The sequence below is a fragment of the Anolis sagrei genome, chromosome 2, assembly GCF_037176765.1.
Source record: "Anolis sagrei isolate rAnoSag1 chromosome 2, rAnoSag1.mat, whole genome shotgun sequence".
Classification (NCBI taxonomy): Eukaryota; Metazoa; Chordata; class Lepidosauria; order Squamata; family Dactyloidae; genus Anolis; species Anolis sagrei.
Window position 1 is genome coordinate 173,527,115 of NC_090022.1, and position 21,037 is coordinate 173,548,151.

The 21,037-nt window shown below is 42.6% G+C and overlaps 2 protein-coding genes across 12 annotated transcripts in view; one reads left to right on the forward strand and one right to left on the reverse strand.

The window, feature by feature from the left end:
* Positions 1-7,155, reverse strand: part of LOC132767884 (uncharacterized) — a 65,276-nt gene extending 58,121 nt beyond the window's left edge. The window contains exon 1 of the mRNA XM_060763283.2: positions 7,003-7,155. The gene's annotated coding sequence lies outside the window, so the exon portion shown is untranslated. The remainder of the gene's footprint in view (positions 1-7,002) is intronic.
* The window catches only part of HUWE1 (HECT, UBA and WWE domain containing E3 ubiquitin protein ligase 1), a 158,633-nt gene continuing 144,109 nt past the window's right edge, over positions 6,514-21,037 (forward strand). For 7 of the 11 annotated variants that reach the window (XM_060763275.2, XM_067464156.1, XM_067464163.1 and 4 more), the window contains exons 1-2: positions 7,175-7,339; positions 12,625-12,764. The gene's annotated coding sequence lies outside the window, so the exon portion shown is untranslated. Of the gene's footprint in view, positions 6,654-7,174; positions 7,340-12,624; positions 12,765-21,037 lie in introns of those variants that run through there. The other 4 variants (XM_067464161.1, XM_060763281.2, XM_067464162.1 and 1 more) reach the window with 2 other exon arrangements.

Below are 21,037 nucleotides of genomic sequence, written 5' to 3' on the forward strand. Positions count from 1 at the left end.
TGTCTATGGACAACGCCAGCTCTTCGACTTAGAAATGGAGATGAGCACCACACCCCAGAGTCAGACATGATTGGACTTAATGTCAGGGGACAACTTTTACCTTTTTTTGTTGCTGTTCATTCATTCAGTTGTCTCCGACTCTTTGTGACCTCATGGACCAGCCCACGCCAGAGCTCCCTGTCGGCCGTCACAACCCCCAGCTCCTTCAAGGTCAGTCCAGTCACTTCAAGGATGCCATCCATCCATCTTTTTTACCTCTATCATAAAAACATGGAAAAGGTTTATTAGACTGCAAAAACTTGCTTTTTGTGTGACCTCCTCCAGCACATTTTGTGACAGTTTTTCAATTAATATCTCATCGAGTCTCAGCCAATTTAATGTAGTTTGTGGCAGCCACAAAAAGGAAGTTTCTGGAGTATAACAACTACTTTCAAAGTCAGTTCTGCACAATTAAACAGGAAATAACACTTTCAAACTAGAACAGAAAGTTTTTCAAATTTTGTTACATAGTGTTATCTGAGAGCAAAGTTCCCCAGGAGATAGATCTCTTTCACACAACATACTTTGCTACCATCATAACCACCACAGCTGCATTTTATGGAATGCTGGGATTTGTATTTTAGGAACAGAGGGCTCGTCCACACAGACTATCGAAGAATATCAAGGTAGAAAATGCCACATTATCTGAGTGTGGACCTAGATAGTTCAAAGCAGATACTGCGGGATGTTCTGTCTTGATATTCTGGGATATAGGTCTGTGTGGAAGGACCCTTACCACTTCATCACACTAGAGAAAAAATCCACTTAAAATCTGGTTTCTGCTTCCTGCAGAATTCTGAGGTTTATAGTTTAGTGAGGCTGTTAAAGTCTCCTCCCTAATTCTTGTCTATCAGAGGGCAATAGATTCTCCAAGCCACCAGAATGGAGCCATGGCATTTAAAGCTTTTAAACAGAGGCTGAATGGCCATCTGTCAGGGGTGATTTGAATGCAATATTCCTGCTTATTGGCAGGAGGTTGGACTGGATGGCCCATGAGGTCTCTTCCAACTCTTTGATTCTATGATCCTATGAAAGTGGTATCAAAGCGCTTTAATTATTTGATGGGATAGACTTTTCACAGAATAAATATGTTTAATAGCTACACTTATTTCCTATTTCTCCCATTTAAGCTCCATTCAGTATACATGGTCCTCATCCTCCGCACTTTAGGGAGGGTTAGTGAGCATGTAAACTACAACAGCAGACACTAGTATTCTCTGATTATCTAATATAGAGATTACAGTCAGACCATATCTATCTCTGAGGCCCCTTCCACACAGCTGTATAAAATCCACATTATACAATATTAATAATCATCATCATCATCATCATCATTATCATCATCATCTTTATTTATAACCCGCCACCATCTTCCCCAACGGGGATTCGGGGCGGCTTACATTAGGCCAGGCCCAAACAACAAATTACAGCAAAATAAAACCAAAAACACAAGCAACAAACATCATCATAATTACATAAAACATATCAATACATTAACAATATGAGATTACAATAAACACAATATGGGTGAGGGAGCAGAAGTGAAGGGGAAACAGGGTAAAAACATACAATGCCCAGATCCATCACCAAATTGTAGCTTCTTCTCTGAATCTACAATTTGGTGATGGATCTGGGCATTGTATGTTTTTACCCTGTTTCCCCTTCACTTCTGCTCCCTCACCCATATTGTGCTTCAGTCGTTATATTTATATTTTTAATGTACCAAACATACCAAGTTTGTATGAAAATGTGACTATTTCCTGTGCTGGTCAATGACCGAAATAAATGATTCGATTTGAATAAACACAGTCGCAGTAACAATGGGCGGGCCACATGTGCAGAATAAACTGATTAAAAAACTGATTAAAAACCCGGGTGAGATAAAAGGAGGAGCAGGTTATTTGCGAAGAGGAACTAATTAAAACAGGGATTGTGGAACCAAGCTTTCCCACGAAGCGGGGGGGGGGGGGGGGGGATGTGTACTCCAATGACAAAAACATTGAGGCTGAGCAATAGTGTGAGGTTGTGTACCTACTCACCAAAGGCGCAGCGGAAGAGCCAGGTTTTAAGGTTCTTTTTAAAGATTTCTAGGGTAAGGGCTTTCCTAATCTCTCCAGGTAATGAGTTCCAGAGTTGGGGGGCCACAGAGGAGAAGGCTCTCTCCCTAGTGCCCACAAGGCGAGCTTGTGAAACTGGCAGGGGCGAAAAAAGGGCTTCCCCAGAAGATCAGAGGACCCGAGCTGGTTCATGGAGGGAGATACGGTCACGAAGGTAGGCGGGTCCCAAATGGTTTAGGGCTTTATAGGTGATAACCTGCACCTTGAATTGGGACAGGAAAATAAATGGCAGCCAATGGAGCTCCTTAAACAGGGGGGTAGACCGCTCCCTGTAACTAGCCCGTTATTAATCTGGCTGCCGAACGTTGGACAAGTTGTCATTTCCGGGTCGTCTTCAAGGGTAGCCTCACATAGAGTGCATTGCAGTAGTCCATGGACCACCATGGTCAAGTCAGACTTCACGAGGTAAGGTTGCAGTTGGCGGACCAGTTTTAATTGTGCAAAGGCCTTTCGTCCACCGCCGACACCTGCGCATCAAGCATCAGTGCTGAATCCAGGAGGACCCCCAAGCTGTGGACCTGTGATTTCAGGGGAAGTGCAACCCCGTCCAGCACAGGTTGCCACCCAATATCCCGGTCAGATGGGCGATTGACCTGGAGGACCTCTGTCTTGTCAGGATTGATCCTCAGCTAGTTTGTCCCCATCCAGATTGTCACAGCAGCTGAGTGAAAGAGCGATGCTGCTCAACTTTGCTTTTCTGCTTCTATGCGTATTTATTGAGATCTAAGACCCAGGAATCTTATCATTATGCATGAAAATGCTTTGTCTTAAAGTAAAACCATGTAGTGTGTTTCTATATATTTGAATACACTGGGTTACAGACTCAAAACTGGACTGTAAATACTGGGTTTGTTCCAGAATCAGCTGGAAATATTACAATCGAGATGTAGAATCTAAGGCCTCTTCCACACCACTGGATAAAAACCCACATTATCTGCTTTGATCTAGGATAAATGGCAGTGTGGACCAAGATAACTAAGTTCAAAGCGGATATTGTGGGATGTTCTGCCTTGATATTCTGGATTATATGGCTGTGTGGAAAGGCCCTTTGGCCCCATCTACACTGCCATATAAAATCCAGATTATCTGCTTTGAACTGGATTATATAGCAGTGTAGACGAATATAATCCAGTTCAAACCAGATAATCTGGATTTTATATAGATGTGTAGAGCACGCAGGGACAAGCTTTCTAACTTGGGGGCCGCAGGGTGGGTGGGCTGGGAGGGAGGGGGTTCTCTCTAAGTCCCTTCTCTGTCCTTTGCTCCTCTTCCTCTTTTTTTCGGAGGCAGAAAGACGGGAAATAGGGAAACGTTTGGATCCCAAAAGGGTTGGCCTTGGTCAGGATGAGATGATGGACAGAAGAGAAAAAGTGTATCCATTAGACTTCGTCTTGCCTACTCCTGGTATGTATTCCTAAAGCTGGAAGAGACCCCCAAGGGCCATCCAGTCCAATCCCCTGCCATGCAGGAAGGCACAATCAAAGCATTCCCGATAGACAGCATCTGCGGGAAAAGCCTCCAGAGAAGGAGACTCCACCGCACTCGCAGGCAGCCTAAGCCACTCTCCAGGAAGTTCTTCCTAATCTTCTCAGTTGAATCTCTTTCCCTGTCATTTGAAACCATTGCTCCCTTGTGCCCTGGTCTCTAGAGCAGTGGAAAGTCAACCCCCCCCCCTCCTCCTCGATGGGACACCCTTTAAAATCTTGAAACATGGTACTCATGTTCCTTCTCTATTATCACTTCTCCCAGCTAAACATCCCCCAGAGGAATGAAAAAGGGAAGAAAAGGAGGAAGAATGGAAGGAAGGGTAGAAGGGAATGGAGGGAGGGAGGAAAGAGAGAAGGCAGGAAAGACAAAAGGGAAGGAAGGAAGGAAGGGAGGAAGGAAGGGAGAAAGAGAGAGGGGACAGGAGGGAGGAAAGAGGGAAGGAAGGATGAAAGGGAGAAAGGAGGGAGGTAAGGAAGGAAGGGAAGGCGGAAATAAAGAGAGAAGGGAGGATAGGATAGTGAGAGATAGGAGGGCCTGAGAAAAGGGTTTGCCCATACCTAGTAACGTAGAATTATCGAGTTGGAAGAGACCTCATGGGCCATCCAATCCAACCCCCTGCCAAGAAGCAGGAAAATTGCGTTCAAAGCACCTCCGACAGATGGCCATCCAGGTTCTGTTTAAAAGCCTCCAAAAGAAGGAGCCTTCACCACACTTCGGGGCAGAGAGTTCCACTGCTGAATGGCTCTCAGAGTCAGGAAGTTCTTCCTAATGTTCAGATGGAATCTCCTTTCTTGTAGTTTGAAGCCATTGTTCCATTGCGTTCTAGTTTCCAGGGCAGCAGAAAACAAGCTTTCTCCCTCCTCCCCATGACTTCCTCTCACACACTTATACATGGCCATCATGCCTCCTCTCAGCATTCTGCTACCTCAACGTTCTTGTCCCAGGAGTTCTCCCCCCTCCCTTGTACAAAGGTTTGTTTATTTCTCTGTCTATGAATTCTCCCTTACAAACAGTTCTGCCCCTTTATCTCATCCTGAGTTTTTAAATCATTTTATGTACATGAGTCTCACTGTCTGTCATTAGGTTTGGTTTCTATGTTTTGTGTATATTGTTTATATGTTTTGATGTTTTATACTTTATTGTCATGTTGTTTATTTTACTGCAATTTGTATTGTAATTTGTTGTTCGGGCTTGGCCCCATGTAAGCTGCTCCGAGTTCCTGTTGGGGGAGATGGTGGCGGGGTATAAATAAAGTTTATTATTATTATTATTATTATTATTACTATTATTATTATTCTGAACCCCACCAATGACAGAATTGGGCCAAACTTCCCACAGAACCCCCATGACCAGCAGAAAATACTGTGTTATCTGATGGTCTGTGGTGACCACTCTGACACCACTTTGCCTTCTCTTCTTCAGGCTAAACATACCCAGCTCTTTAAGCCGCTCCTCATAGTGCTTGTTCTTCAGACCCTTGATCATTTTAGTCGCCCTCCTCTGGACACATTCCAGCTTGTCAATATCTCTTTTCAATTGTGGTGCCCAGAATTGGACACAGTGTGATTCCAGGTGTGGTCTAACCAAGGCAGAATAGAGCATGGGTAGCATGACTTCCCTGCATCTAGACACTAGACTTGTATTGATGCAAGCCAAAATCCCATTGGCTTTTTTTGCCGCCACATCCCATTGCTGGCTCATGTTTAACTTGTTGTCTACGAGGACTCCAAGATCTTTTTCACATGTACTGCTCTCGAGCCAGGCATTGTCCCCCATTCTTTATCTTTGCATTTCGTTTTTTTCTGCCTAAATGGAGTATCTTGCATTTGTCACTGTTGAACTTCATTTTGTTAGTTTTGGCCAATCATCTCTCTAATCTGTTAAGATCATTTTGAATTCTGCTCCTGTCCTCTGGAGTATTGGCTATCCTGGTGTAGAATCATAGAATCAAAGAGTTGGAAGAGACCTCATGGGCCATCCAGTCCAACCCCTCTGCCAAGAAGCAGGAATATTGCATTCAAATCACTCCTGACAGATGTCCATCCAGCCTCTGTTTAAAAGCTTCCAAAGAAGGAACCTCCACCACGCTCTGGGGTAGAGAGTTCCACTGCTGAATGGCTCTCACAGTCAGGAAGTTCTTCCTCGTGTTCAGATGGAATCTCCTCTCTTGTAGTTTGAAGCCATTGTTCCGCGTCCTAGTCTGCAAGGAAGCAGAAAACAAGCTTGCTCCCTCCTCCCTGTGGCTTTCTCTCACATATTTATATATGGCTATCATTTTTCCTCTCAGCCTTCTCTTCTTCAGACTAAACATGCCCAGCTCCTTAAGCCGCTCCTCATAGGGCTTGTTCAGCCAGCACGTCAACGACTTAAGAATAAATGCACACAAAAATTAACTTCGGAGCATTACACGGCAATGCAGATGCAGGCCAAGTAATTGTATACCAAAGGCAGTTGTGAGGATGACTGGGCAGAAGAGCCATCTTGACCTCAATGGACTGCAGGGCCAGAGATGTCAAGAAGCAGGAAGTAAACAGGAGGGAACAGTGTCCAGAATCACTTCTATATTTAGCTAAACTAGATTTGTGAGCCTTAAAAACACTGCTTTGGAGGGACAGAACAAGACAACCTCGCATCTTAACTGTGACTATGGCAAATCTCGAAAATATTTCAGGAAAAAAAATTATCATTGTACATCTCGCGAGATTACAAAGAGCGGCGTGAGAACCCCGCTCTCTTCGCGGAAGTCGTCTGGTCCAAAAACTGCTGAACAATCCAAGGCGTCGTTCAACTCGGCTCGGGAGGTCGCGCGAGACTTGCAACCTCGGCAACCTCCTTTCCGTATGACGTCACAGCGAGATCTCGAGACCGAGCTGGGATTATTGACAGATCTCGGACGCGGAGGCCCACAGCAGGGCCTCGCCAAGTCTCGCGAGAGCTCAGCACCCAAACTCTTTTCCGCCTGCATCTTTCAACCGCCATCCGTTTTAAACACGGATTTAGAGATTGAGGGTAATTAGTCGCTTTTTCGCGCGGTTCAGTTGACCCAAATCTGAGTGAAAGGGAGAAGCGGGGGGCCCTTCCACGCAGCCATATAATCCGGAATAACAAGGCCTGCTTTGAACCGGATTATCCGAGTCCACACAATATAATCCGGTTCAATGTGGATTCGGTACAGCTGCGCGGAAAGGGCCGACGTCTCAAGGAGTTATGCTTTGGAGCGTGCTTGGTGACCATTTTAGATCAGTATCGCGATAATCGCGATAGATCCGCTTAGGAGGCCAAAGGGAGGAGACTCGGGGCCCTTCCAGGCAGCCAAACAAGGCAGATAACCCCCAAGATCCGCTTTGAACCGGGTTACCTGAGTCCACACTGCCCTATGTGGAAGGGGCCTGTTTCCTCTCCTCCTGAGGAAGCCCCTGCCCGAGAAGTGACGTCACCGGGAGTATCCTTTACGTCTCGCGGAAGTCACTTCCTCCCCTCCATGTCTCGCGAGACCTGGACGTCGTCCGGCCCTGCCTCCTCCCCCGCCACCCAATTCCCCGCAGTTCTCGCGTCTTTTCTCGATTCCTTCCCCGGTGGTGAGTTCTCGCGCGACTTGGCTAGGGCTGAGGCTCAGGGGCTTCTGTTAAGATGGCGGCGGCGGGAAGCAACGGGGTGCTGCACTGACACCCGCGTCCCTTCCTCTCCCGGAGAAGGTATTCGGACTGAGGCGGCGGGAGGACTGGGGCCGGCGAGGAGGGGCAGAAGCCGAGGGTGGCGGGGAAGGAAAGGGAGGCCGGACCGCCGTGGGGCGAGGGCTGGCTGGCGGCTGAGGCGGGACAATGGGGCCTGGCTTTCCCCTGTGAGCAGAGCGCGAGGAGGCCGCCTCAAACAGGGCCTTCCTGCCAAATGTGAGCCTGGCTCTCAGCTCTGTCCGTTTTTAGGCCTCTTGTGGGGATGCGCGCCTCAAAGCCTCCCCTCCCCCACCCCCGCAGAGCCGGGCACGTGAGGTGCTCCCTGGCCCCCCTCCGCCTCCTCAGACAGGGATTCCTGATCTCTCCTTTAGGTAGACACCCCCCTCCCCCAATCCATCTAACCTGTTTTCTAGCCGAGTGTGATCCAAAGCCTGCTGAATATACTGTGAGCTCTTCCTCAGGTTTACTGCAAAGCCTCCTCTGTTTATTCCCAACACTGCCGGCTTTTACTAACCCCACTCGAAGTATAGATAGAACTATCTGTTCACTGGGTATGTTTAAGTCTCCCACCACTCATAGGCCCTTCCACACAGCTGTATGAAATCCATATTGAACTGGATTATATGGCACTGTGGATTCAAGGCCCTTTCACACAGCCATATAATCCAGAATATCAAGGCAAGAAATCCCAGAATATCAAGGCACAAAATCCCAGAATATCTGCTTTCACTGGCTGCCGTTTATTTTCCGAGCCCAATTTAAGGTGCAGGTGCTTACCTACAAAGCCCTAAACGGTTTGGGACCATCCTACCTGCTTGACCACATCTCTGTGTATGAACCCACACGCTCACTTCGTTCATCCGGAGAGGCCCTGCTCGCGATTCCACCTGCGTCGCAGGGGCGTCTGGTGGGGACGTGAGACAGGGCCTTTTCTGTGGTGGCCCCCCGACTCTGGAATACCCTCCCCAAGAATCTGAAACAGGCTCCTGCGTTGGCAGTCTTTAGAAAGAGCTTAAAGACCTGGCTGTCCCGATGTGCCTTTCCAGAATAGGAATCCTCCAATAAGAAGTCACAGAAGCACTTTACTAGAAATTAAGATTGCTGGCACACTGCACTTACCCCATAATCCTTACGTAGCACCTGTCACATCAGCACTTTTAATCTGTACCCCATTACTCAGGCCCGGCCCAGTTTTTATTGTGTCCTGTTGTATTGTTTATTGCTTGTTGTTTAATATTGCTTTAACTGTTTTTAATTTGCTTTAGGTTGTGTATTGTTATGTTGTGTTTTGGGGCCTAGGCCTTTGTAAGCCACATCGAGTCCTTTGGGAGATGCTAGCGGGGTACAAATAAAGTTAGTAATAATAATAATAATAATAATAACTGGGTTATCTGAGTCCACACTACAATATATTTAGCAGGGATGAGAGACAGGGCCTTCTCTGTGGTGGCCCCTTGGCTATGGAACGCCCTCCCTAAGGAGATTAGATCAGCTCCCCCACTTTTAACGTTTTGGAGACCAGTTAATACATGGTTATATGAGCAAGTGTTTACAAATGCAGAGTAACTAACATAGGAACTAACATCCGGGGAGAGGCGGATGAGCTCCCTTTATCAGCTCCAGCTCCTCAGGCGGGGACATGAGAGAAGCCTCCCACAAGGATGATAAAAACATCAAATCATCCAGGCGTCCCCTGGGCAACGTCCTTGCAGACGGCCAATTCTCTCACACCAGAAGCGACTTGCAGTTTCTCCGGTCGCTCCTGACATGACCAAAAAAAAAAAAAAACCATAGGAAATGGAATCACTCGACAATGGAACTTGGACAACGTTATTTAACTAGGAGACGCTGATGATAATGATGCTGGTTTTTATTGTTTCTATTCTATTGTGGTTTTATACTGTTTTAATGTTCAATTTGTATTTTGTTGTTATGTGTACTGGCTTGTAAACTGCCTTGAGTTGTCGATAAGGCTGAGAAAGGCGGAATACAAGTATAGTAAATAAATAAATAATATTTGAGTTCAAAGCAGATAATGTGGGATTTTATTCAGCTGTGTGGAAGGAGCCTTAGTTAACCGAGGGCCCTTCCACACAGCCCTATATCTCAGAATATCAAGGCAGAAACTCCCACAATATCTGCTTTGTACTATGTTATCTGAGTCCACATTGCCATAAATCCCACTTCAAATCAAATTGTGGGATTTTATTCAGCTGTGTGAAAGGGGCCCCAATTAAAAGCAGATATTGTGGATGATCTGCCTTGATAATCTGGGTTATATAGTTGTGTGGAAGGGTTCTGGGGCCTTGTTGTGGGACAACCAGCCCTTTCGTATAGTGGGCCCAGCTCCATTTTGACAGCACAGGCCATCACCGAGTTACAAACACCGACTTACAGCTAAGAACAGGGCTGAAAGAACAGGTTTGTTGATCCTTCAATTGGCTTGACGAGTATAGTACAGACAGTCCCCGAGTTACAAACATGTGACTTACAAATGATTCATAGCTAAGAACAGGGCTGAGACAACAGGTTTGTTGATCCTTCAATTGGCTTGAAGAATATATTACAGGCAACCCCCGAGTTATAAACATTTTACTTACAAATGATTCACAGCTAAGAATAGGGCTGAGACAACAGGAAGTGGGAGGAATTCCCCCCTTGGAAGGGAAATTCACTCCTGAAGAGTTGTTATAATTATTGTTTATTTATATCCCACTTTTTTCTCCATACGGAGACTCAAAGAGGCTCACAATAAAAAGTATTATAATGCAATCTACAAATATACAAATATTAAAACAGTATTAAACCTTGTTAATTTTAAAAACAATTCAGGTTAAAATCATTAAAGCATATAAAACCATAAAAGCATATATTACCATGAGGGAAAAGTGTCTCTGCTGAAGCTTTCTCACTAATTCTTTTTCCCACAGCAAGCCAATTTTTTTCAAAATCCAATTCTCATAGGGACAGAAAGGGAGGTGACATATTCTAACCAGGTCACAGACAGCAAAATAAATGCCACAGGAGTGTTAACCCTGTTTTAGAAGATTTTCACCTCACTTTCCGTCCCTGAGAGAATTGGATTTTGAAAAATGTGGATTGTTTTGGAAACAAGGATTGGTGACAAAACTTCAGTGGAGATACCTTTTCCCCATGATAACTCAGAAGTGATTTTCCCTTCCGAGGCGGAGATTCCTCTCACTTCCTGTTGTAACTCCCATTCTTAACTGTGAATCGTTTGTAAGTCGGATATTTGTAACTTGAGGATGGCCTGTGCTGTTAAAATGGAGCAGGACCCACTATATAGAAAGACAGGTTATTTCACATAATAATAATAATAAAACTTTATTTTTACCCCGCTACCATCTCCCCAAGGGACTCGGTGCGGCTTACATGAGGCCAAGCCCACAATACATCAGTAAAAACAATAACAACAGTAATACAAAACAATAAAATAAAACTCATAACAGAAAATAAGCAGTAAACATTAACAATAACACAACAAATGTAATAATTAAAATTTTAAAATAATGCTGAGCATTACCAGGTGAAATATAACTAGGGTATAGCATAATATAACATTTTAAAGTGGAACTCCCCATAGAGAGAGAGAGAGAGAAAGAGCCACTTAAAAATGTACCTGTTCCAGCTTACATACAAATTCTGTGTAAGAACAAACCTACAGAATCTGTCTGGTTCATAACTTGGGGACAGCCTGTACCTGTCAACCTCTTTTTTGTTTACTACACTTGTTTTTCCTTCAGAGGAAACCAGTGGATATTACTTTAAAGCAGAGCTTTCCAAACTGTGTGTTGCGACATGTTACCGTGCCAGCTACAATGTGGAGGTGTGTCACTTCGACATGAAAAAAAACGTCTGAGTCTGTGTGAAATAAGCAAAATCTCATGCATTAAAAATATATAAATGGAAGATTTTCATGAGAGAAGTTGGTTCCCCATACATTTTGGTTTTACAATTTATACATATCTATGTCTGATAGGGGGTTGGTTTAACTTCCGGTTTGCTGGTAAAACCAAATTACTGTGTCACAAAATTATGCATGTTTAAAAAGTATGTCACCAATATGAAGTGGTTAGAAAGCTCTGCTTTAAAGGCTTAACAAGCTGAAGCATTCAGTGCCCCTAATGGGAAAAATGATTAGGATAGGACCAAGGTTTCCTTCTAAACGGGGGAAACTTGAATCTGTATTCAAGAAGAACAGCACATTAAAAAGTTGTATAGTACTGCAGTTATATAAGATGTCCTACCTTTTTAGCAATGGACTAGTACAGGAGTGTCAAACTCATTTTTATGGAGGGCCACATTAGCCTAATGCTTGCCTCCAAATGGCTATTTTAATTGTAGCCCTGGCATTGAAAGCCTTGTGGGCCATTTAAGATGATGTAGCTGGCTAGATTCGGGCCTATATTTGACATGTGTATCTTAGTAGAATCATCCAGTTTGGTTTTGTCAAGTGTTGAAAGTGAGTGAAGAGACCTCCACAGATAATAGGAAGAGTGACTTGTTCCAAACTGAAGTGGACTAACAAATCTGACTATAATGTGGAAGGAGTATTTTGTTGAGCCAACTGTTAATGATAGTATACATATATTATCCCAACTGTTAATGATATTATACAGGTATAATTCATGGAGCTATTTTCATTGTAGGGTTGCCCAGATGGAGTGTCCTCAGTAGTACAAAAGATTACAAAGAAACAAAGTTCGACTATGACAACTATAATAGTAATGCCATGTATCTAGAAAAATATAGTAATAAACAAGACTGGAAAAGCTGTTTTATGACCAAAAACATGCTTCTTCGGGATGCAAATGCTGACCTTTTTAATAAAAAAAAAGAAGCAAACCATTTTAGAATACAGTACAAAAGCTCATCTTAATTTCTCCAGAAATGTCAACATAGAAATAAAATATGAATCATGAAAACTTTTTTTGTAATCTTTGAAGTTTTTAATTTACAAAAAGAGCTTTCTAGATGCAAGAAATAACAAAACAATATGCTCAGTTAGCAACATGCTGTTATTTGTCCAGAAGACTCTTGGCCAGTTCATTTTTTATTTGATTGTGTAAACAAAATCATTGTGCTGTTGACTGAATAAGATAAGAATAAGTTACTTATTCTTAAATTGGACATATTTTTCTAAGAGCTCGTGATAGGTCAAAGAAATATTCTAACCAGGAGATGCTGGATTAGTGAAGCCCAAAGTCAACCTTTCCAAAATAAAATGCTTCCAATTCTTTGGAGCCCTGTAAAACCCAGCACTAACCTGTATGTTTTTGTTGCAGGCCCTAAAATAGTCTGACATAAGTGGATTAGAGTGACTGAGAAACTAGGTGTTACCTTGGCTGGCTAGAGTGCGGCAGAGGTGCCTGAAAAGTGATTTGGATAGCAGACAAGGCCAAGTATGGATTGGCTGTGATTCCAGGTTAGTAGTAAACTTTTCATATTAAATCCTGTTTAAAAAGAAATGTTCTTGTCCTGGAATGCATCCTGTGAACACAAGCTTCTTGCTTCTGCCATAAACTATACTTCTCATGTCATAGCTGCTACTGTGGATTGGTAAGCTTATGTCTCTAAAATCTATAGTGTAGGGACTTGTCCTCTCTGAAAACACTTTGGCTGTTTAAGACTGACCTAAGACTATAGGGACAGTTTATCTAAAATGTTCAAGAGGTATGTGCTTTATATTTCAAAATTTGCAACAGAAATTCCTCCTTGCTGAATGAAAACTTTGAGAGCAAAGTTCAACATTTTGTGCTTGTAGTTAGTAATGAATTTTCTACTCTTTGTATGTTAGAAAGCCACTTAGCAGCTTATGTTCTTGAAATGAGTGAGTGCATTCCTGTTCTGTTTTTATAATGATTTTGTTCTCTGCTGTCATGGAGCTATGTAGAAAATCATGGGCATAATAGCATAATAACAACTTGCCTTCTGCTCCTCATCTTTTCACAAACATTCCCACAAGTTTTCTATATTATGTCAGTGTGTTGACCTCATGATATTTGACTGGAGGCCAGATGAGAGTTAAAGTGTTAATAGGTTAAGAACATAATTGCCTTCCTGGCTTGGATCAAGGCCTATCATCCAGTATTATTGTGAACAAAGGAGAGCCAAAAGCCCACAACATCTGATTTCTCATGTTTTGTCCCTAATTTCTCATGTTTTGTCCCTGTATCTGTTCCTGAAAATGTATTGCTTTGGGATTTTAGGTTTTGTCACGGTTACCAGCACAGCTAATTCATATTTTCAGGAAGTGTTTCTCATTAATACTGTACAGAGATACATTTCTTTTCATATTATATTTCACAAAATTTGTATGCTGTAATAAAATATATTTTCTTGAGACACAATGGACACAGATAAGGATTTTTATGGTACTTTTTGAATGTTCAAAGCACATATTGATGGAATTCTTACAACACCTTTAAAAGGTAGGCAGATATTATCCCCATATTTTTAAAGCGGGAGTTCATAATTCCTAAATCCTCCTATAAATTCTTAGTAAGATCCAAACCAGAGACTTACCGGCTCATAACATTATCTTCGCTGTTGCACTGTTTTAATAAAAAGCATTTCTAGTAAAGGGGCACATTTCTTAGTGTTGATTACAGACATTTGCCATTGGTTACAGAGAATGTAGCTGTCTGACCAACTTGTGTCCTCCATTTATAACATCTTACAGATTAGCATGTGCAGTGAAATCTTTTTAAATAGGTGCAGGTTAATGTCACTGAGTGATGTCATGGTATAGGATAAGGCTATGCAACCATTGGATATCAATTTAGAGGATGAGCAATAAGAACATGATCAAGCCATCTGGATATTGCAGTTGTATCTTCATTTGATTTTTCTCTCTTTTTACTTTTGAAGTTAAGGTGAAATAAGTGGTCTTTATACTTGCCCATCATCTAGCCAGCACTTGGAATGCTGGAATTGAAGTTCATGTTTAAACAGCTTTATTTAGTTCTGGGAAAGGGGTTGGAGTATGGACTCCTTAGAAATAGCATCCAGTAAATATGGGACTTCATCACGCTATGTAGTTTGCTGCTATATCTGTCAAATTAAATGATGGGTGGACTTTTGTGTTGTGGCAAGCATGAGAGCAGATAGTTTCTTTGAAGAATTCCACAGGCCTCCTTCCACCACTATAGAATCATAGATTTGGAAGAGATTACAAGGGCCATCCAGTCCAACACCTTTCTGCCATTCAGGAACACATCAAAACACTTCCAACAGATGGTCATTTAGCCTCTGTTAAAAAACCTCTAGAGAAGGAGAGGCCATCACACTCCCATGAAGTGTATTCCACTTTTGAACCATCAGTATGTTTTTTGTAATGTTTAGGTGCAACCTTCTTTGTGCAGTTCTAATCCATGTCTGGTCAGGCTGGATATGTGGCCTGAAGGCTTTCACAAGATGCTGGAGATTTTTAGGTAGCCGACCTGTATATACTTCATGGAACATGTTCAAGGTGGATTTTGAGTTTATTAAAATATAAGCTGTTTCTCTATTTGTAGTCAGTGCTGTCTCAGAGCCTGTGGACTGATTATGTGTTGTTGTGAAACATTTCTTATTCAGATTCATAAATAAATGTTGCACCCTCAAGTCAGACTGCAAGGTTTTGTTTAGCTCCAGTGTTTTTACCAGCAACTTTTATGAAATTGATAAGCACATAAAATCAGATTTTCTGTTCACCTGAAAAACATAATGAACAAATGAGTGCCTATTGACAGAAACTTTCCCCCATAGTTTAATTCCACAGCACAGTTGCAGTGACTAGGAGTTTGTTATACAGGTGATAAGGTGTATCGTCTGATCCTCTAAAATGACATGCTTAGTTGGGTGGAATATATATATGATGGCATACATCAAGTATATTAACCTTCCCTTGATTATTTGGTATTTAGCATTGTGTTGTAGGAACAATTCAAGGGGGGCACATAGCATTTCATGTCTGAAACTGTGTACAGGCATAAACATGGCCTTTGTATCACTCTAATAGAGTACATTAACTTTGTGTTCTTTATGTATTGGGTAGTTACTTTTATCCCATGTACTTAAAAATTATATAAATGGCTGCTTGGCTGAGTAGTTACAGTATCGCTGTCAAAGCCAGTCCTACCCTCTGAGGCTCTTAATTTGATGTGTCATAATAGCTGACTTGCTAAAACCTGATATACTTGTTGACCAGCTTAACACATCTGGCTGTTGACCTAACTTGCAAACTCAGAAACAAATGTTTAGAGTAGAGAGGTTAGTTCCATTTTCTTTTGAAGTTGTTTCTGTTATAATAAGACCATCGATTCCTATTGTTACTAATTAATTTCCTCATAACTTCTTTTAGTTACCGGTATCACGATGCTGACTGGTACAGATCTATGAAGTGAGCTTAATGCTTGCTTTAAGGTACATGTTTTTGAAGATTTGTGAGAATACAGGGCAATTGGAGGATGATACAAAATGTTGAGACATCAAGTGGGGCATGAAGTTTGCTTTTCCCACCTCCGAACCAGCAGATTCCCTCTTGGCTTGTCTGAAAAGCAGAAAGTAGGGAGATTTGTCTAATGGCATGTTTTGAATGGAATAATAATAATTATGATACACCTTCATTTGAACAAGAATCTGATGGGTAAAACTGTCAGACTTGGAATGAAGAGATTGGAAGTTTAGTGTAAACTTGTACTATTTATTTCAGACAAAGGGTTTTTAAGCCTCTTGGTGTCATTAGCATACAATGGGGAGGTTTTACGCTCCTTAAACGAAAGGTGTAATTCAGGCATTCTAAATAATTATTTTCTGGAGAACAGCATTTCACCCTGAAGGTCCTTTATTCCATTTGATCTTGGAAGCTATGCTGAGTCCTAGTTAGTACTTAAATGAGAGACTGCCCATGAATACCAGGTGCTATAGGTGATATTTCAAAGGAAGAAACTGGCAAAACCAGCTTGAGCACCTTCAAGTCAATTGTCAACATATGGTAACCCTAAGAAATTAATGGGGTCACCATATGTTTGACAGTTGACTTAGAGGTGCTTACACTCATACAGGATTTTATCAGATGGCACTTCACAGTTAGATGTGTAGAGTAACCTTCTGGGAAAAACTTTACAGAGCAGCTATAGAGTTTATTTCTTTCAAGTACATGCCTGTTGAAATGTTGGATGATATACTGCTTAAATTCCTTCCTAGTTAGCTCTCAGTATCTACTGTGTGTCCATTAAATACTGTAGCTTGTTGAAATATTTTGCTGGAAATTTTCAAGAAGCTGAGGAAACTTTTCACTTCTTCTGTCTTTATATGCTATGGTTTTAATGTGCTATGCACTTCTAATTTGTCATCAGTATAACCTGGCTCTATCTATGCCGTGGTACCCTTCTGGTTGGAGTACAGCAGTGTTTTTTTTATATGAGCTGTTTTTGAATACTGCTCAAATTGCAGTTAAATCAAATTCCACCTTTTGGCTTTCTTACTGGTGCAGTTATTATGAACCTGTTTCACTGCTTCTTAAATACTTGTGCTGCCTCTTAATCTGCTTTTGTGTGGAATTTCAAGCCATGCTTACCATTTGAAGCCTTGCATGGATTGGTACCTGGATAATAGAAGAACCTCATCCAGACATTGAAATAGTGTTATCTTCCACTGGATGATCCTAATATCTCAGATGAGCTGGGGGAGAAAGCCTTCTCTGTTGCCATGTCTTATTAACAAAATCCTTTTCTATGGAGACTGTCCTGTTTATTTATTTATTTATTATTTCAGAGTTTTATATACCTACCTTCTCACCTCTTTGAGGGATTCAGCCCGGCTTCCAACCATAAAAACACATACAATCAGTAAAATATCATAGTTCACAATTACAGTAACACATTTAAAATAACAAATATATTTAAAACTACGGTGGTCAGTCGTCATATTAAAATCAAATATACATCATTTTCCATCCAAAATCCTAGGGTGTTGTCTCATTCATTGAAAGCCTGTCTCCACAACCACGTCTTCACCCGTTTCCTGAATGTCAGGATAGACGGGGCGGTTCTGACCTCCGGTGGGAGAGAGTTCCAGAGTCGCAGGGCCACCACCGAGAAGGCCCTGTCCCTCGTCCCCACCAGACGCGCTTGTGAGGCCGGTGGGACCGAGAGCAGGGCCTCTCCAGACGATCTTGATGGTTCGTAGGGGAGAATACGTTCGGAGAGGTAAACAGGGCCGGAGTCGTTTAGGGCTTTATAGGTTAACACCAGCACTTTGAATTGTGCTCGGAAGCTAATTGGCAGCCAGTGGAGCTGGTGTAACAGCGGAGTGGTGTGCTCCCTGTACTCAGCACCCATTAGTAATCTGGCTGCCGAGCGTTGGACTTGCTGCAGCTTCCAGGCAGTCTTCAGAGGCAACCCCACGTAGAGAGCGTTGCAGTAATCTAAGCGGGATGTAACCAAAGCATGGACTACCGTGGCCAAGTCAGACTTTTCAAGGTACGGGCGCAGCTGGCGCACAAGTCCAGGGTGAGTCCAGGAGAACTCCCAGACTGCGAACCTGTGCCTTTAGGGGGAGTGTGCACGAATTAATGTCCTTCAGAAATTTCATATTTTTCCAGGTCTCCTAAATTAGTATCTCATTCTACTGTTTTAATTTTGAGCTTTTATTATGACCATCTATTTGTTTTAATATCTTGAAACAAAATACTTGGAAAATACCCACATAGGCCACATCCAGATTTATTAAAAAGTTTCAGAAAAGCCCAGATTTTGCTCCTTTTATTTTCATATATAAATCTATATACAGTTTGATTATTCCACAATACTATCAGTCAGCTCCTGGTATGTACAGGGACTATTTATATTGGCTCCCTAGATAAGTATTTATTTATTTATTTCACATATTTGTATCCCGTCCTTCTCACCCTCTAAGGGGAGGACTCAGGGCAGCTTCACACAGGCAACCACTCGATGCCATCACACAATTTATAAATAACAATTACAAATTAAAACAATTCGTTAAAACAAATAAAGTAAGGAAGAGCAAGAACAAAATCTGGGACTTATACACCTAGCCTGAAGTTAATTTTATACAATATGTTTAATCAGTTTCTGCATGAAACAAAATTTGGTGTAACTCTCTCTGCCATCCGTATGGATAGTTTTGGATTTTGGAGTATTTTGTATTTTGAAATCCCTAATAACGTATGGCTAACTTGTGCAGGATGATAGGGGAGATGGCTGTTCAGCTGCAGTGTCTTACTTATAGAATCTTTGTCTAGTTGTGCATAGATATTTGTTGTTAATTGTAGCAGCCTTTAGAACCACTTTTTAGAAGTTACAAGATTATATTAACACGAGGAACTGCATGAATGTATATTGTAAGCTATGCTCTTGCTTAGATGGGAAATATACTATAATGACAATTTTGTTCAAAGCTTGCGGTACATCTTTTATCTTGGCTGTGCCATAGATTGAATTCATAGCCTTGGGTAAATACTTCTTCCATGAGCTTGTTTTTCTTTCTGTCATGAGAACTGTTACGAGTTTAGTATATGTTCAGTGCCTGATGTTCTTATCTTTCCTTTAAAATCATCGAGGATACAGAACGCAAGGCACACAATGGGGTGGTTAAGGTGCCAGATCTTTTTTGATGTGGGGTATGTGATGGCAGGGCTATGAAGGGAGTATGTTGAGATGTACTGGAATACAGAAATCATTAGGTACCTGTTCTATATACTGAGACAGAGTAATGGATCATGTAGCCCAGTATCAGTTGCTTTGAGTTCCAATTTTGCACATAAATAACTAATAATATCAAGTACCATGGACTATATTCCAGACAAAGGAAATGGCAAAACCACCTCTGAATATTCCTAATAATAATAATAATAATAATAATAATAATAACAACAACTTTATTTTTATACCCCGCCAACCATTTCCCCTGGGGACCTGGGGTGGCTTATAAGGGACAAGCCCAAAAATTACAATTAAAACACAGCAATCAAATACTAATATTAAAACATCAGATAAAAACATTACAACGCAATTATAAACAACATAGGAACAATATGACTGTGAAAAAAACATAGCTGAGGTACAATTCAATGAATGCAATACATTTTATAGGAGCGCAGGAAAAGTGCAACAGACCAGTTGATTGGGCGGGAAGTGTTGTCATAAAACATGTTGAGGTAGACCGTTTGAGCGTCGAAATAAAGTGCAGAAACTCAATAGGGACAGGAAAATCACTGGTGAGGTGCTCCGTTGAAAGCACACCGGAACATCCAGGTTTTTAGTTGACTCTGAAAGGGCTTTATAGGGCTTTATAGGTGATGACCTGCACCTTGAATTGGGACTGGAAACTTATTGGAAGCCAGTGGAGCTGTTTGAATAGGAGGATCGACCGCTCTCTGTAACAAACCCCCGTGAGCAGTCTGGCTGCAGATCTTTGAACCAACTGTTGTTTCCAGGCCGTCTTCAAGGGCAGCCCCACGTAGAGCACATTGCAGTAATCCAACCTGGAGGCGACTAGGACTAGAAAATCCCACATTATGTGCTTTGAATTGGGTTTCTGAATCCACACTCAGATAATGTGGGATTATCTGCTTTGAACTGCCATCTATTCCATTTCAAAGCGGATGATCTGGATTTTATATGACAGTGTAGAATGGGGCAGAGATGACTCAAAGTTTGTGAGTAGTTGAATAATCTTTATCTGAATCAGTACTATTTATTAACTTGAAGTAATCTATATATATAAATCTGTTAGGTTGGTTATACCGGACAGGTAAACTCTAAACCCCCCCAACGAAACTGCACCAAAATTGCCATGGCCCTAGGACAACCCACTCGGTACAAACTAATCCACTCACAATTACAAACAACACAACAACACACTCACAAAGTGGCAAAACAACTGAGCATGCGCACTGCCGCAAAGACCCCAGCGCGCGCGCACACATGGCCGAACGGCCGAACGGCACTTCCCTCCCTCCCTCGCCCAGCACGAACACGTCGCCGCCACAAACACACACACACGCATCGCAACTTCCTCCCACCCCTTCCGGCCCTGAAACACTCCTTCCCTCCTCCAACGCAGCTCTGGTAAAACACGCCCCCTCCCTTCCCCGCAACACAACCAAACGCCGGTAACAACCCCTCCCCCCGCTAACTCACCACACCTCCCTTCCCCGCAACACAAAAACACACACGCCGCTAACGCACACCTCCTCCCTTCCCCGCAACACAACCAAACGCCGGTAACAAACCCCCCTGCCTTCTACACAAACACACACGCCGCTAACTCACCACCCCTCCCTTCCCTGCAACACACAAACACACACGCCCCTAACACACACCCCCTCCCTTCCCCGCAACACAACCAAACGGCGGTAACAAGCCCCCCTGCCTTCCCTGCAACACACAAACACACACGCCGCTAACACACACACCATCCCTTCCCCGCAACACAACCAAACGCCGGTAACAAACCCCCCTGCCTTCCACACAATCACACATGCAGCTAACTCACCACCCCTGCCTTCCCTGCAACACACAAACACACACGCCGCTAACGCACACCCCCTCCCTTCTCCGCAACACAACCAAACGCCGGTAACAAACCCCCCTGCCTTCCACACAATCACACATGCTGCTAACTCACCACCCCTGCCTTCCCTGCAACACACAAACACACACGCCGCTAACGCACACCCCCTCCCTT